Genomic DNA, 16769 nt, shown 5'->3' with positions numbered 1-16769 from the left:
AGGGATGTCAATGTCATAGAGATGGAAACCTACCCGGTGTCTTGCAGTGCGTTGGTAAAAAGGTGAAGGTAGAAGTACAAATAGCTCCTGTGGAGACTCTCCGAAATATATTTTGTAAAATACGGAGAGACTAGCAAACTTTGAAGTTTTGTCAGAAGGTGTGAGTCTTCGCTTAAGAATCTTCTGGCACGGCGACCCACAACGTCCTACTACCCTACCCTACCCTCTATCAAATGTTAATGATAAAGGACCAACAACTTAACGAAGCACGGAAATAAGACCACTAACTTACAAATTTCAGGCTGAGATTTTTTAGTAAGCATTACTTAGAAGAAAGTTCTCGTAAAGCTCAATATTATAGCCTGTTCCAGGTTTCGAACATCTATAATATTCCGTTAATATCATTTAAGATCACTTTCTACACCACCCTTTCCAGCTACTGAGGCAGCCGAGTTCCTGTAATAGCACAGTTACAAAATACTTAGAGTTTCACATATCGCCGGTATGAGATACCCGAACTCACTCAGCGGGTGAATGACAGGCGTCCACACATCCGCATCTTACGTATCGGACGCATTGCATCAAACGGATTTTTAATTTTACGGTAGTGTAGGAAGGGACGGATATGACGACGCTCGATCTCGTGTTGGCTCTTGCCGACGCTAGGTGGCGCGACTTTTTTCGTAAAGAGTAGGGATTTAGAGAGGGGTAGCGATAAGTTGGCGGGAACGACTTGGAATATAAAGCACTCATTGTCCGGTCAGCTTCAGTGTGCTCGTGGCTTTCGAGCCGTCCACATTTCTTGTTGTGTAATTCTTTATGGGTTACTTAGAATAGGCGGAGAGAGTGACTTGAGTGGAAAAGGGGAGTGTTTGTTAACTGTCAAAGACGTCTTTAACCCTACACACAACGTTCACAAGTGCGTGACTCCACTCAAGGTCATTCTGTACCATAATTAAGTAGTCCTGACAAATACTGTGAATTTGTTCCTTTGTTCGACATTGGTTTTTTATTTTCGTAACCCACTTCTGAATCGGAAAAGTAGATAAAATCCGTTCGATGGCTGTACGATGCTGATCAGTGGACACACTTGTATGACTTTCTTTACAAATACTACTAAAATCCGTTTGATGCGATACTTACGATACGCATGATGCGGATCTATGGACGCCTGACATAATTGGGCACTGTTAATATATTTGTATTTTCAAAACAGGCTGTCAAGCAGGTTGATGCATACGTTATTTGCATTCAATACCCAACGCATTATATTTGGAATACCAAACAGTGAGACCTCAGAGGAACTATTTCAATTAATTCTGCAATGTGTTAACGGGAGCGTGTCCATTGACGTTAAGCCCCGCATTGTGGCTGCGTTCAAATTTACTTCACCTGACGTGAAGAGACCTGCAATAGCCAGATAAACCTTACTTTTTCTTATTTCTCATGTAGATAAATAGCATATGGGTTTTGAAACTTGGTGGTTTTAAAAATAAGAAGCTCTTAAGGGTCCTCCTAAGCTTTAAGGTAAGACCTCCAATCGTCTAAGTATACCACGTATTTTTTTCTGCATAATATTAGGTCGCTAAACGCCAGTCACTTGCGGAAACCCTTCAAAGAATACCGTTAAACTTTGTTTAGAGACCTATAAGGATTTCAAGCAAAGAGTTGGCACGAAGTTAAGGGTCTGGTGACTGGGCGAATAAATAATAAATTAAATATATATATTTAATATAAATAAAGTAAAAAATAAATAATATAAATCAATATTGGACCTCATGATAAACCGGAGCAAATATCAAAAATTGTTGTAAACTGGGACAAGTGAGATTTTAGACCCTTCTGTCCTGAAACCCTTCTGTCCTGAAACCTGTAATCTTCCAAAGCCAACACTGTCCAAACTCTGGCTAGTTACCACCTTACTAACAAAGACGTATCGAAAAGCGATTAAGCGTTCCGGTACGATGTCGTGTAGACACCGAAAGGATTTTCATCCTCCTCCTAAGAAGTTGAAATTATATTGTCTGGCAATTTCGTTGATGACACTCAAATGATATGCGGGCGACGAGGGGAAAGACTGTGCGGGTGTGAATTCGTACGTGCGGAGATGTGAGGTGTATCAGTCGTGGGTTTTCATTCATTGCTACACGCCAGCCCGCGCGAGCTATCCGGAGTGTTACGAACGAAGTTGCCAAGCTATAGTCAAGGACTAACTTGTCAAAAATTAAAAAAAAAAATAAGGTACGTGTGGCCATCGCATGCTCTCGGTCCAGTACCGAAAGCCGAACAGTGCATGGATTCAACACTCTCTGACCATACATATGTATCTATAGATTATTGGAGTACCGTGATGAGATTGGTAACAGGTTTCGTTGTTTTATCCACACCGCAACGTATTAATATTATTACGTTGCGGTGTGGATGAAACAACGAAACCTGTTACCAATCTCATCACGGTACTCCAATAATCTATAGATTATATATATTATTATGTATTAAAAGCTATTTTAAACCCTGCTTTTGCGTTCAGAGGAAATTCCAATCAATACATATAAATATAGGCTGTGATAGCCTAGTGGATATGACCTCTGCCTCCGATTCCGGAGGGTGTTCGATTCCGGTCCGGGGCATGCACCTCCAACTTTTCGTTTATGTATATTTTAAGAAATTAAATATCACGTGACTCAAACGGTGAAGGAAAAACATCGTGAGGAAACCTGCACACCTGAGAATTTTCTTAATTCTCTGAGTGTGTGAAGTCTGCCAATCCACATTGGGCCAGCGTGGTGGACTATTGGCCTAACCCCTCTCATTCTGAGAGGAGACTCGTGCTCATGAGCCGTGGGTTGTTAATGATGACATATAAATAAAATTTAAGTGTTTGTAATTTAAAAAAAAACTATTTTTAATCAAGTTCATATACAATATACATAGTTATTTACACAATACCAAAACATAAACAAGCACTTTAAATTTTTTTGTCTGTCTGTCTGTCTGTTTGTCTGAGATATAAGATATCTTTAAAACGGCTTCATCGACTTTAATGGGAGTTACACTGCAAGATAGAGGAGGTTATTTAGCAACATATAGCCTATTTATTATTTTGGAAAAATCTATGGTTCTCATGGGATTTGTGAAAATCTAAATTTCAGGGCTAGTTATAAATATTCTACTTCGGATCTATAAACTTCTTTAAAAAATAACTTTCAATTGAATGTGGAGAAATTACAAAAGTTATATGCAACAAAATGTAAGTTAATTATTATATGTCCGTATATAATAATTAACTTACTAGTACCTTCTACAAGATACATCGTCATCAACCCATATTCGGCTCACTGCTGAGCTCGAGTCTCCTCTCAGAATGAGAGGGGTTAGGCCAATAGTCCACCACGCTGGCCCAATGCGGATTGGCAGACTTCACACACGCAGAGAATGAAGATAATTCTCTGGTATGCAGGTTTCCTCACGATGTTTTCCTTCACCGATTGAGACACGTGATATTTAATTTCTTAAAATGCACACAACTGAAAAGTTGGAGGTGCATGCCCGGGACCGGATTCGAACCCACACCCTCCGGAATCGGAGGCAGAGGTCATATCCACTGGGCTATCACGGCTCTTAAAACAAGATACATAAACATAATAAAATATACTTTCTATTATTATATCAAAATTAATAATATTTTTATGTTAAAATAACAAAAATCGAGAAAAAGCTGAATAAAAAAACAACTTTTAATTTAGAATTATTAAAATAACTTTTTGATTATATTTTGAACAATCAATTAATATTATCGACGTTATTAAAGTTATGAATATTCTCGTATACTACAATACTATACTTATAAGATTAATATTATTACACCACTTTGCAGGAGTTTGAAGCAAAAAAGTTACAAAATCCGCATAAACAGCAATTTCAGTGCAATTAAATGTTAATACATTTGGAAACTTTCCGCTCCCCAAAACGTAACGAGGTAGTTATAAAGTTGTCAACTTATACTCTCAGGCGTTTTAAATTCCGCACAAAATGGCCGTATTTTCCTCCAAGGCTCCATGTCAAACATCTACTTATTTTCGTTGTTTTTTCTTTCAGAACGTAAATAAAAAAGTTAGCTTCTATATTTTTAGTATTTTTTGTTTAGTAGACCCTAGTCATGTGGGAATATCAGAGAAAAAAAAAGCAGGTGTTATTAGAGCCGTGATGGCCCATTAAATATGACCTTGGCCTCCGATTCCGAGGTATGCACCTCCAACTTTGCATTGCATTTTAAGTAATTAACGTGTAATCACGTGTCTCAAACGTAAAGGAAAACCTGCATATCAGAGAATTTTCTTATTTCTTTGTGTGTGTGAAGTCTGGCAATCCACATTAATCCAGCGTGGTGGACTATTGGCCTAATCTCAGTCATTTTGAAAGAAGACTCGAGCTCAGAACTGAATATTGTTAATATAAATAATATAAGCTTGCATAATTTAGCTTGATGGAAAGGAATAATGCGGTTTAAGTTGAAGCGCGCTTACCTAAAAGATGCCTATTCACTCTTACTTTGAAGGTCTTTAAATAGGGATGATGAGAGTTTTTTAAATTGTGTATAAATTAAGAGTATAGTAACTAATAGTAAAGCAATTTTGTAAAAACAACAGGATATCTGCTATCATTACTTCCGGAGGTACAGGGATTTAAAAGGTCAGATTTGCGGCGCTGCCGCGGATCCCTGAAAAACGCCCCATACAAAATGGTACGAATTAATGACGTCGTAGGTACTTAATGATCGTTAGATTTGTATGGGCTTCAAAAAAAATTACTAATATCTTTGTTATTTGTGCGTTTATGTTTATAGTTCACATATTAAAAAATGTTACATGTAAGGAAACTGAAACTGTATGAATTTTCATCTAATTACGATAAAAGATTTTTAATAGATTTTGAAATTTTATAATCTTATTTATTTTGCAAATATCCAGACAATCTTTCTGTTTTATGTATAAATTAGTTAACATTGTCCTTATTTACCCGAATGTATTATAAAAATCAATATAATATTCAAACCTAGTCATCATCCTCATTATAGTGGGCTGTTACTTAAAGTAACCATGGTCACACAATAAATGAGCAACCAATATAAATTATGTGCCAGCTTACTATTGATCATATAGTACTCGTATATCAATATGCGATACACGACCACTAAGCTTTGTGATGCGGTTTTGACCCATTTTGTGCTCACTCCAGTTAATTAGTCTCGACTCCAGTCGATTGCACTCGCAGTGCAAATAGTAAAAATCGTTTTGGAAACCATGTTGTGCAATAAAAAACGTGAACAAGGAAAAACAAACCTCAAATTACGATACTAACAATATCAGAGAAGAAGTGAACATTATTATACACACTAGTGGTAATCTGCTGATTTCTAGTAATAATAGTCTCTACGCTAAACAGATGGACAAATTACGATTTTTTGTTGACTACGGGATCCTAAAAAAAATATATATGTCGGATTAGATAGTAGCGCCATCTTACATTTATTAGAGTAACTAATTAGGTGGCGATATCTGTTAGAAAAGTCAACGTGTCGTTTATCTGTCAGTTTTTTGTCTGTGCACATCTGTCAGTTGACGATCTTGAAGAGAGCTCGCCGTAGATTTCACGTTTATTCAGTTGAATTCTTTAGCTGGAACTAGTCAGTTTGGCAGTGAGTGAAGGAATTGGGTGAGTCAGTTATCCGTATAGTGAGGACATTATAATAATAACATTGCATTGTTACTTGGCTGGGAGCGGGGATGATGAGCGTTTACATGCAGTAAAAGAGCCCTTTAACCCAACTACTAACGGTTGCCAGTCCGTGATCCTGCTCGTGCTTGGCTCTGATTCACAATAGTAAATCTTGGTTTACATCTGATAGTATCAGCGATATACTTGATCAATATTGTAGTTAGAGGGTAGAACTTTATTAGTAAGTTAAGCGGTCGTTCCGGTAATGATCGATAGTGCTACTTTGTGTATCTGCCATCCTTGACGGCTACGGCTTGCATCCTACGGCTTCTCCGTTATCAGAATTGGAATTAAGTCATTCCCCGTTGTATATTTAGACAATATACACCTCACTATCTAAAGCAAGCATAGTTTGTGTTATGGGTACTATGTTAGATTTCATCTTAAAATTGTATAATTGGGATCGAACGATTATCACTGACAGGTATATTGTTGCAAATAGACCTGATATAGTGTTAATTCTTGATATTAATGTTCCACATGACGATAATCTGGTTAAAGCTAAAAAGGAAAAGTATCAAAATACTTGGACCATACTCACGAGATTACCGCCATGTAGAATGTTGAGTCAACTATTATTGTTCCGATAGTTGTTTTAGTCAATGTTTCTACAGCGAAAAGCTTTGACCAACATCTTATGACGCTTTCGCTTAACTGCTGGATCAAGGGACGGCAGTGATTCTTGAAACGGCGCGTATTATGAGGAGATTCCTCACTCTGGACTGCCACGCCGGTTGCTTGGGCACTCAAATGTCCCGCAGAGGGGATTGAATTTTTTTTTATAAATTTTTAAAAGTGTTTTGTATTATATTTTACTAATAGTACAAAATCTTTAGCTGTCTGCGTATTCATTGTAATTTCAGAGACGCATTTATAGTTATATTATTATGAAGTTCACTTAGCTCCGTATTCATTCGTTAATTTGCTAGCGCAGTTGAATGCATCTCATTCCAGATTATAGGTTACCTTGGCAACCGCATTCATTATGGGTTCGCAAATTACGGGCGATGAATAGACTCCGAATAGTTCGCTGAGCACCAATTTGAATGAAAATATGACTTTTACTCTGAATGTTTACCTGTGTTGTATGAAGTATGTTTGATAATCAGTTATTTCTCCCATTTAGTTATTTGTACTAGATGTTTATTAATTATTAATATTTTTTTTTTTTTTATTCTTTACAAGTTAGCCCTTGACTACAATATCACCTGATGGTAAGTGATGAGGCAGTCTAAGATGGAAGCGGGCTAACTTGTTAGGAGGAGGATAAAAATCCACACCCCTTTCGGTTTCTACACGGCATCGTACCGGAACGCTAAATCGCTTGGCGGTACGTTTTTGCCGGTAGGGTGGTAACTAGCCACGGCCGAAGCCTCCCACCAGCCAAAATTATTAATATTATTATCATTATTCTTTTACATGACTACCATCTCACCTGATGGTAAGTGATGATGCAATCTAAGATGAAAAATCCACACCTCTTTCGGTTTCTACACGACATTTGTGACATGAGTGTTATACAAATGGAACATAATGAATGAATAAATGAAATAAATAACAACGTACCGCAACGCTAAATTGCTTGGGGCGGTACGTCTTTGTCGGTAGGGTGGTAAATAGCCACGGCTGATGCCTCCCACCAACCACTATCTGTTAAGCATTTACATTAATTAATTCATGAAGTATTTCAGTTCATCATCATCATCATATCAGCCGATGAACGTCCACTGCCTTTTGTAGGGACTTGCAAACATCACGATACTGAGCCATCTGCAACCAGCGAATCCCTGCGATGCTTGATGTCGTCAGTCCACCTGTTGGGGGGTCGAACAACACTGCGCTTCTAGTGCGGGGTCGTCACTTTGGGACCCCAATATCCATCGGGTCTTCGAACTATGTGCCACTTCAGCTTTGCAACTGTTTCTAAATATTTTACTTTATTTTAAAGCTATATATCGAAAAACTTAAATTCAAGTAACCTGTAGGTACTTGAATTTTTGAATCAAACATTAACAGTCAGTTTCTTCATGTAAAGCTAAAGTAACAGTAAAAGTAGTAAGTAGTAAAGAAGACTTTATTTTTCCGTGAATAAGACCGTCACTTTTGATTTATGACGTTACTTTGACTGTTACTTGCGATGAAGAAACTGGCCGCAAATAATCATTATATTTCCTTGCATCCTTGTTCATATATGATAATTAAACAAAGGTAGTGTCCTTATTTGGTTGGTAACTATGCGCACTATTTTTAAAGAAAATTAAAATAGGAAGTCAAAAAAGTACTTCTTATTACTCGTAATGCCTCCTCAGACCTCCATCTTGGATATCTCTCATTCCTTTTTTGTGCGCGGTAACTATCGCACGCGTCTCTTACAAAAAAAAAAAAGAAAGAAAGAAGTTTTTTTCGTTAATATAGTTTATTTTCATATGCCTTCAAAGGTAAAGTGTAAAATCAGTGATCAGTGAAGTTTCGAAAAATATCGGAAGAGAAAATATCTTCGTTAGATTTTTTATAGTCCGACAAAGAAAGTTAGTGAAGTGTTTGTCGATGATATTTCAGTCCCAGTGAATAAAAATATAGTGCAAGTGTTTCATTGCAGGAAATAATTGTAGATTAACGAATTAATCATAATATTTCACTTTTTTCATAATATTCCAAAATATCCGATGTATCCGGGTTGACTGCGAGTTTTCAAGGATAACGGATGGAATATTTGTTAACTGATATTAAGGAGGTATCCGGGTTGACTGCGAGTCTTCAAGGATAATGGTGGGCATACGGATTAACTGCGAGTTTCTAAGTTTGCCATAATACCTACTCCAAATCATAAAGAGATATTGGAAAATCTGCCAGTATTTAATGTTATTGCAATTAATTACAATTGACTGTGAGTTTGGGTATAATATTCTAAAATATAAGGAGATATCCGGGCTAACCGCGAATTTTCAATTATAGTGGTGGGCATTCGGATTAACTGCGAGTTTCTAAGTTTGCCATAATACCTACTCCAATTTACAAAGAGGCATTGGGCAAAACTGTCGGTATTTAAAGTTATTGCAATTCATTTAAATTGACTAGGAGTTTGGTTATAATATTCTAAAATATAATGACCGAGAGTCTTCAAGGATAATGGTGGGCCTTCGGATTAACTGCGAGTTAATAAGTTAGCCATAATACCTACTCCAAACTATAAAGAGATAGACAGGGGTTGACATTTTATTTATAAAATTTAACCAGGGATCTAGTTTTCAACCATAACCTAAGCAGAAAATACGTACAGTCTAAATTAGATGTTACGTTCATCTGCAATCAAAAATAATATTTATACCCGCAAAATTTTTTTTTTCGAAATAAAATAGCTTATCTAGATAAGATACCGTAGTAAACGTATACTGCCGTGATTCAACCTCGAAATCGTTTGTAGTTGTACCAGACAATATAAAACTGAGGCATATATCGGCCGACAACCCTGAATAAAATAAGGACTTAACTGAGCCTAAACTTTCAAAGGCTCCCGCCTCAATTAAATCATCTGATTAAGACCCAGAAATAAAACAATTTCATAGAGACGGATACACGTCTCCATCCACGTTCGATGCACATTCGATGCACGGATATTAAGGTGAAAATTTATACAAATTGTTAAGTCCGCAATTCTCAAAGCTGAATGCAGAAATTTCTGCTTCTGTACTGGACGTAATTATTAAAGCCTAATAAAATAAAGTATATTTCAGCAACTGTGCATAGTCATCAATGCCATCAAAAAAGGCATGTAAACCTAAAATCAACGTTAAGGCCTCAAAAGCAATGTTTGCAACGCTTGCCGCTTGCTTTGTGACACTCACCATAAATAATTTCAAAATAGAATGCAACTGCTAAGTCCTACTTTATATATTTTTTTTTCAATTAATATTAATGTGCCAGAAATGGGACATTTTTTGCTTATTGGTGATTATTAAGCCCAACAAGGCTATTGAGAAAAAGGTTTTCTTTAGAAATAACTCTGATGACCCTGACCTCGAGGGCCGAGCTACCTACGACTTTCTACCAGGGAAAGTGGCATGCGGCCACCTTGTTGTTAGGTGAGCAGGGCGCAAGGAGGATACAGGAGACAGACTATATACTTCGCTGCCCTTTTTCCAGCATCAGTGCTATCGCCATAACGAACTATCGCCTTGCATAAGATCTGTGCCCCGGCGCAGACTCATTATTAGCAGACATTACCTCGTACGGTTACGAGTTGGTTCCAATTTTTTTTTACAGTAGTTGGTTAAAACAACAAACAAAAACGTACTACTGTATTCGATCAAACATGGCTACTTTGCGCCATAATTATTCAGTCTTCAAAATACTTTTTTACTAACTGAAAGCAAAAAAAAAAAAAAAAACAATGCTTGAAATAATTTGTAAATAATTGCCACATAGCCCATATTAAAGTGACAATGCACTTCCAAATAAATATGTAAATAAAAAATAATTTCACCATAATAATGAAAATTTTTACTTTATTTTCAAAATGAAAGATTAAAGAACAACTTGGGTAATACCACGTGATGGACGGGTATCTGAGCGAATATATATCATAAGAACCGCATAATAGCCCTATGTGAAGTTTATCCGTATTTACATAGGATAAGCTATGGTATATAAAGGGACTCGCACTAACTCGCACCGTTAAGTTCCACTAAGAAATGGATCAATAAAAAAAAAAAAAAATGCATTTCAATAAATAAATTACTTTTTTTAGTCATCAGGTTACTTAAACGACATCCTATGTTTTCGCAATACACATGATGAACAGTACCTTATTAATTTAACTTCAGTTTAAAATTGTGCTAAGAAGTTAACGAAACTTAGAAACTTAAGCTTCGCCGTCAAAAAAAAAAAAAGAGAAGATAAGCGAAAAGCATACCCCGTGTTATGGGTACTAGCTGATATATCATAATATACGAGTACATTTATATAATACGTATAAATACTTTTATTATGTACATAATATACATCCAGACACTGGAAAACAACAAACACCCACGTTTTTGAACCCTTTAAGCTTGTTTATCCTTTAAGCATGCTTACCTTCTTAATTAGACAATTTATCAGTGGTTGTAGTTGTGTGACTACAGCAATCTCAATCCCTACCGGTCAGACTTGTCAGCCTTTGAAGGTGACATTATAAGTACTGTCGAATGGTTGAATGCTCATTCTTAGAAGGGCTTATAAACCAAAACCCCTAAATATTGTAACACTTGGGAACCTCAAGTTACCGATTATTCCTGGGAAGAATCCAAAGAATCTGGTAATTTTATTAGCACCTGTAGACAGGGTTCACACACTATCTTTAATAAAGTTAAATCTTAAATTGTTATATAATAACAGTGTCAAAATAATATCAACAAATATCATAAAATCTGCTGCTGCTCCAGGGACCGATCAGTCTGTTCTATTTTTGATATATCACTCCAAACGTCGGATAATATCTGTTAAAAAAGATATTTAAGACCTTCGGGCACAGATTAGACTATTAATAACATACAAGTGATCCCATCAAGTGAAAGAATGCAAACTGGACAAGATCATCCCTCTATTTTGCCCGATCTTACTAAAACACTTCTTGGACAAAGCGGAATCCGCTAGATCCATATACATAAAATCTTAATATTGTTATATGGTAGATTGATAGTAATAAGAAATTTAGTTCTTGATTGTAACTCGAATAGAAATGAATGATAAAAATCATAATTATAACTAACTTATGATTTATTTCCAAACTTTCTCCCTTTCGCTCTTAACATCTACCTTTGTTTAATTATCATATATGAACAAGGATGCAAGGAAATATAATATATGATCAAACGAACTTCCAAGTGAAGTTCGATCATTATTATATGAGTTGCATCCTTGGAATATATGATCACCCACCCTCCCAGAAGCTCTCCCAAATAATACAGGAAAGTTTGTACAAGTTACAATACCTTCTCTTAAATAATGAGAGATATCCAAGATGGAGGTCTGAGGAGGCATTACGAGTAATAAGAAGTACTTTTTTGACTTCCTATTTTAATTTTCTTTAAAAATAGTGCGCATAGTTACCAACCAAATAAGGACACTACCTTTGTTTAATTATCATATATTCCAAGGATGCAACTCATATAATAATGATCGAACTTCACTTGGAAGTTCGTTTGATCATATATTATTGGCGAGATAACAAACGCTGAACGTTCTCTCTCGTTTCGTTTTCCAACATGATGACCTTACTGAAAACTTAACAATGGTTTATTTGGCCCCTTTGATGTGCGGTGCGTTTACCCGTGGAGCTTGTTCAAACTTGTTTCACCGTGAAATCGCGACAGGTCAGCGCGCTTGCACTCATTATGTACGTAACAACAAGTTAATTAAAAACTTGTTAAGTTAAACGTCTTTAAACTGGCAAAGGTATCTTATAACCTTCTTCATATTATGGTCTCAAACCAAATAAAAGTTTCATTTAAATTAATTCAGTACTTTCAACGTGATGCCCGAAAAACAAAAAAAAACACGGACAGACAGACAGACAGACAGACAAAAAATGGAAAAAAAGGTATATTTAGCTTCAGTATCGATTCTAGAATAAATATCAAAATTCAAACTATCTTCATTACTACATATATATTTTTATTTTTTGTGAAATATTACATATTTCACAAAAAAATTCAAAATATCTTCAATGTACAGAATTGGACCTGTTACAGTTTTATTATAAGTATAGATTGACGACCTGGCGCAATGGTTCTTAACAGAGGTTTTGAGTTCGATTCCCATTTAAAGTCAGATATGGATTTAATATTTTCTAAATTGGCGACTAACTAGTCTGTTCCATCGCCTGCTGTGTGACTCTGAGCCTTTTTATAAGGCCCACAATTAGCGATCAAGTCTCGAAACTATAAGTCATCACTGGCAACACGCATTGATCGAAGACGTTTGTCTTCAGGCACTGAGGAATTTGAGACGAAAAGATATCGCGAAGTTTCTCAATACATAGTTCGAAGAGCCGATGGACGTTGGGGTCCAAAGTGCTGGAATATCGACCCCCCACCAAGTAGACTGACGACATCAAGCGAATCACAGGGATTCATTGGACGTAGGCAGCTCAGGATCGTGATGTGCGGAAGTTCCTACAAAAGGCCTATGACCTGCAGTGGACGTCCATCGGAGGGCCTTAGACTTCTTTATTCCGGCCCTGTCGCCAAATCCGTTCGTAGCCGACGTCAACTACCTTTCTGCCAAATTTCATCTTTGTACGTCAAACAGTTTTCCTACGGTATTCCTACGGAAACGGGAACCACGCAGGTGAAACTGCGCGGCGTCAGCTAGTAAATCATAAAAAATGTCGAATTTATTGTGATTGAAGAATTTTAAAATTCAACTCCTGAAGTGCTGAAATAGGGGTTTAAAATTTATATTGATTACCACGCGGACGAAGTTGCGGGCGTCCGCTAGTTTAGTTAAAATGTAGGTACAATATATGTCGTTGTATACAGTAAATCTTTTAATACTTTCAAGCGTGAAGTGTGTCACCGTCACGTTGCGTTTGTTACTTATGAGAGGTCTTGTTGACGTCAAACGTTTAACTTGGCGTATTCATTTCCTAGAGCGAAGTGGTTGAACGCTATGACGTGAATATAGAGCAAAATGTTTAATGTATTCGTAGTTTATTGGTGTGTATTCTTATACAATTTGCTTTGGTATTCGTTGAATGCGTTGTACCTATAACGTTTTTGAATATTATGTTGATGATGATGAAAATTATTTTTTAATATCAGCTTTATTGCTCTGTGTTTTAAACAGTTCGTTTAATAATAGATAATAATGTAGTACAATGGTGTCAAAGAGTACAATCAATACAGTATAATGTACTCACTTTTTCCGATGTTCAATGCTCAAAACTCTGTATTATATTTTTAAGTATTTTTTCGGCAATATATTGTATGTGGTGATTTTATTTTCTTTTAACTAGCTTTTTATTGTTTTGTAATGACTGTTTTTGCCAAAATAAAATAAAATAAAAAATAAATAAAAAGTATTTTTAGTATAGAAATATAATGAAGATTTTGAGAGTGTTTCTGTATTAACTAAATGCATACACGAATATTATTTCAACGGGTAGGTACATACCACCTTAAATCGACGAGATTTTTAATATCGATATTACCACGATAGAACCACGAAATAAATTTAAAATCATTAGTATAAGCATACAAGCTGAATGTTGAATATAAAATATGTATGGAGTTTCAACACAATTGTTTTATATATTATTAATAGTAGGTATTATACTTACAAATTATACAAAATGAAAAATATCATCTTCCACACATTAATGAGTCTTCAGGGTAGGCAATGATATTTTTGCATTTCTGGGCACGCCATTGTCTACCTACAAAAATTGTATACTTTTTTATTCTTTACACCCCTTTCGGTATCTACATGACATCATACCGGAACGCGAAATCGCTTGGCGGTACTTCTTTGTCGGTAGGGTGGTAACTAGCCACGGCCAAAGCCTCCCACCAGCCAAAATTACTAGATATGTCATTAGTGCGTCGAAACTGAGGCGAAAGGTGGCTAATTGTCTTAATTTCATTTAGTTGCTCAGTAAACAACGAACGTTATTTAAACAAAGACTCTCAATCTATATTCACAGAATGTTAAATAAAAAACTCGAAATTTTTAATCACTTTAATTACATTAATTTATTTGGAAAAGTAAATATATGGTAAAATATGCCTTTATTCCATTCAATGCTCACGTTCCGTTAATTAAATTCATTTCACTCACGTCACGCGGAAAATCAGAAGCTACCACATTAACTAAAAATAAGGTGAAATAATATGAAATTGAAAATTTAAAACTGATAAGTATGCAGAAATTTCAACATAAACGCGGTTTAAATTCTGTGGTGGATACTGTGAATCGTGAGAATTCACCTAGCTTGTATAAGTACATGATGTAAAATTATCTCCAATATATATAATGAATGCAAATATTTCAACGTATTTCTATTATTTACCGTAGCTGAATACCAGCTTTTAATCGGAAATTTCACAGTGTATGAATGTAACCGAACATTTGTAGTGACCAGTTAAATATTTGAATGGTTGCCACGGATATTAATTGCTTATTTTAAGATCTGTTCTAAATTCAACTATTCAGAATTAAAATACATATCCTGAAATTTTGTTCAAAATATTAATTTAGTAACTTACCCAGCAAACATTGATCTGCTGTAAAAATATACTAAAATTTTAATAAAAAAAATGTGAGGGGTGTATAAGAATGAAAAATAGTTTTAGATGTATACAATATATTGTAAAGGTATTAATCAACAGCCTGTATTCGTCCACTGCTGGACATAGGCCTTTCCGAGAGCGCGCCACCACACACGATCCTCCGCCTTCCTCATCCAGCCACTTCCCACTACCTTCTTGATGTCGTCGGACCATCTACCTGGAGGGCGTCCTACACTGCGTTTGCTATAAGCGGTCTCCACTCCAGAACACGTCTGCCCCAGCGGCCATCTGTTCTACGACAGATATGGCCCGCCCACTGCCACTTCAGTTTGCTAATCTTTTGGGCTACATAAATTATTTTCGTTCTCCTATGGATTTCCTCGTTCCGGATTTTATCCTTCAGAGAGACTCCTAACATAGCCCTCTCCATAGCTCGCTGAGCGACTTTAAATTTGTGGATAAGGCCAATCGTCAGTGTCCACATTTCCGCTCCATACGTCATCACAGGCAAGACACACTCATTAGAGACTTTTGTCTTCAGGCTTTGGGGTATTGACGAATTGAAGACCTGACGCAATTTCCCAAAGGTATAGGTAAGTACAATCATACCAAATAAGTATACACAGAAACATCGTTGAAGTCTGTGAGACTGTTTCGAAGGAATGTGGTCACAACATTTCCATGTAGGGTAAGGGTACTTGGAAGTTGTCCCTTGAAGCGGAGATAGAGGTGGTTGGAAAAAATAAGTTTCGGCCCTATGCTTCACTAGTTGTGAGAGGATTTAAAAAAGAGATTAGGGAGAAGAAGGCGACTTACTATATATCTTTATCAAACCCTAAAATTGGTATAAAGAAGTTTTCTGACTTCTTTAAAAAGTATAGAAGACAAAGGCCTCTAAACTTGCAATCAGCATACTGTAAAAGAAAACAGCGCCTGTTAAAAACATCCAGCTGCCTCGTTGGTCCAGTGATTAGCCTAAATGGCTTTTGATCACAAGGTCTCGGCTTTGAATCATGGGTTGGGATTTGTAATACTGAGTCCCAGACTAATTACGTAAGGGCCTATTTTGCTAGACGTTCCTTTTCTGTCAAAGTATATGATCAACGATCTAATACGATTATAAAAACGGTCTCTATAGAATTGATGTTTCATAGTTGTGATCGTGTTCATCGGCTAAAGAGCTCCGTAAAAATACGTTTTTGTGTAGTTGAATTAGAGCCATGATAGCCCAGTGGATATGACCTCTGCCTCTGATCCCGGAGGGTGTGGGTCCAAATCCGGCCCGGGGCATGCACTTCCAACTCTTCAGTTATGTGCATTTTAAGAAATTAACTACCACCTGTCTCAAACGGTGAAGCAAAACATCGTGAGGAAACCTGCATACCAGAGAACTTTCTTTATTCTCTGCGTGTGTGAAGTCTGACAAACCGCATTGGGCCAGCGTAGTGGACTAAGGCCTACTAACCCCTCTAATTCTGAGAGGAGACTCGAGCTCAGCAGTGAGCTGAATATGGGTTGATTACGACGACGTAGTTGAATTGTGTAAAAACTGCTCAACAACTTCTAGTTTAGTATAAGATTTAGGTATACCAAATCTAAGCTCGTTTTCCTCAAAAAAATGACAGACAATTTTGTTCGTGATTTTGGGTCCGAGTCCTTATGTGATAATTAGTCTTAGTACTGAGATTTTCTTTCTTCTAAGAAAATTTCAATAGATTCTCA

Source organism: Bicyclus anynana, chromosome 16, assembly GCF_947172395.1.
Source record: "Bicyclus anynana chromosome 16, ilBicAnyn1.1, whole genome shotgun sequence".
NCBI lineage: Eukaryota > Metazoa > Arthropoda > Insecta > Lepidoptera > Nymphalidae > Bicyclus > Bicyclus anynana.
Note: the sequence above shows the minus strand (reverse complement) of the source record.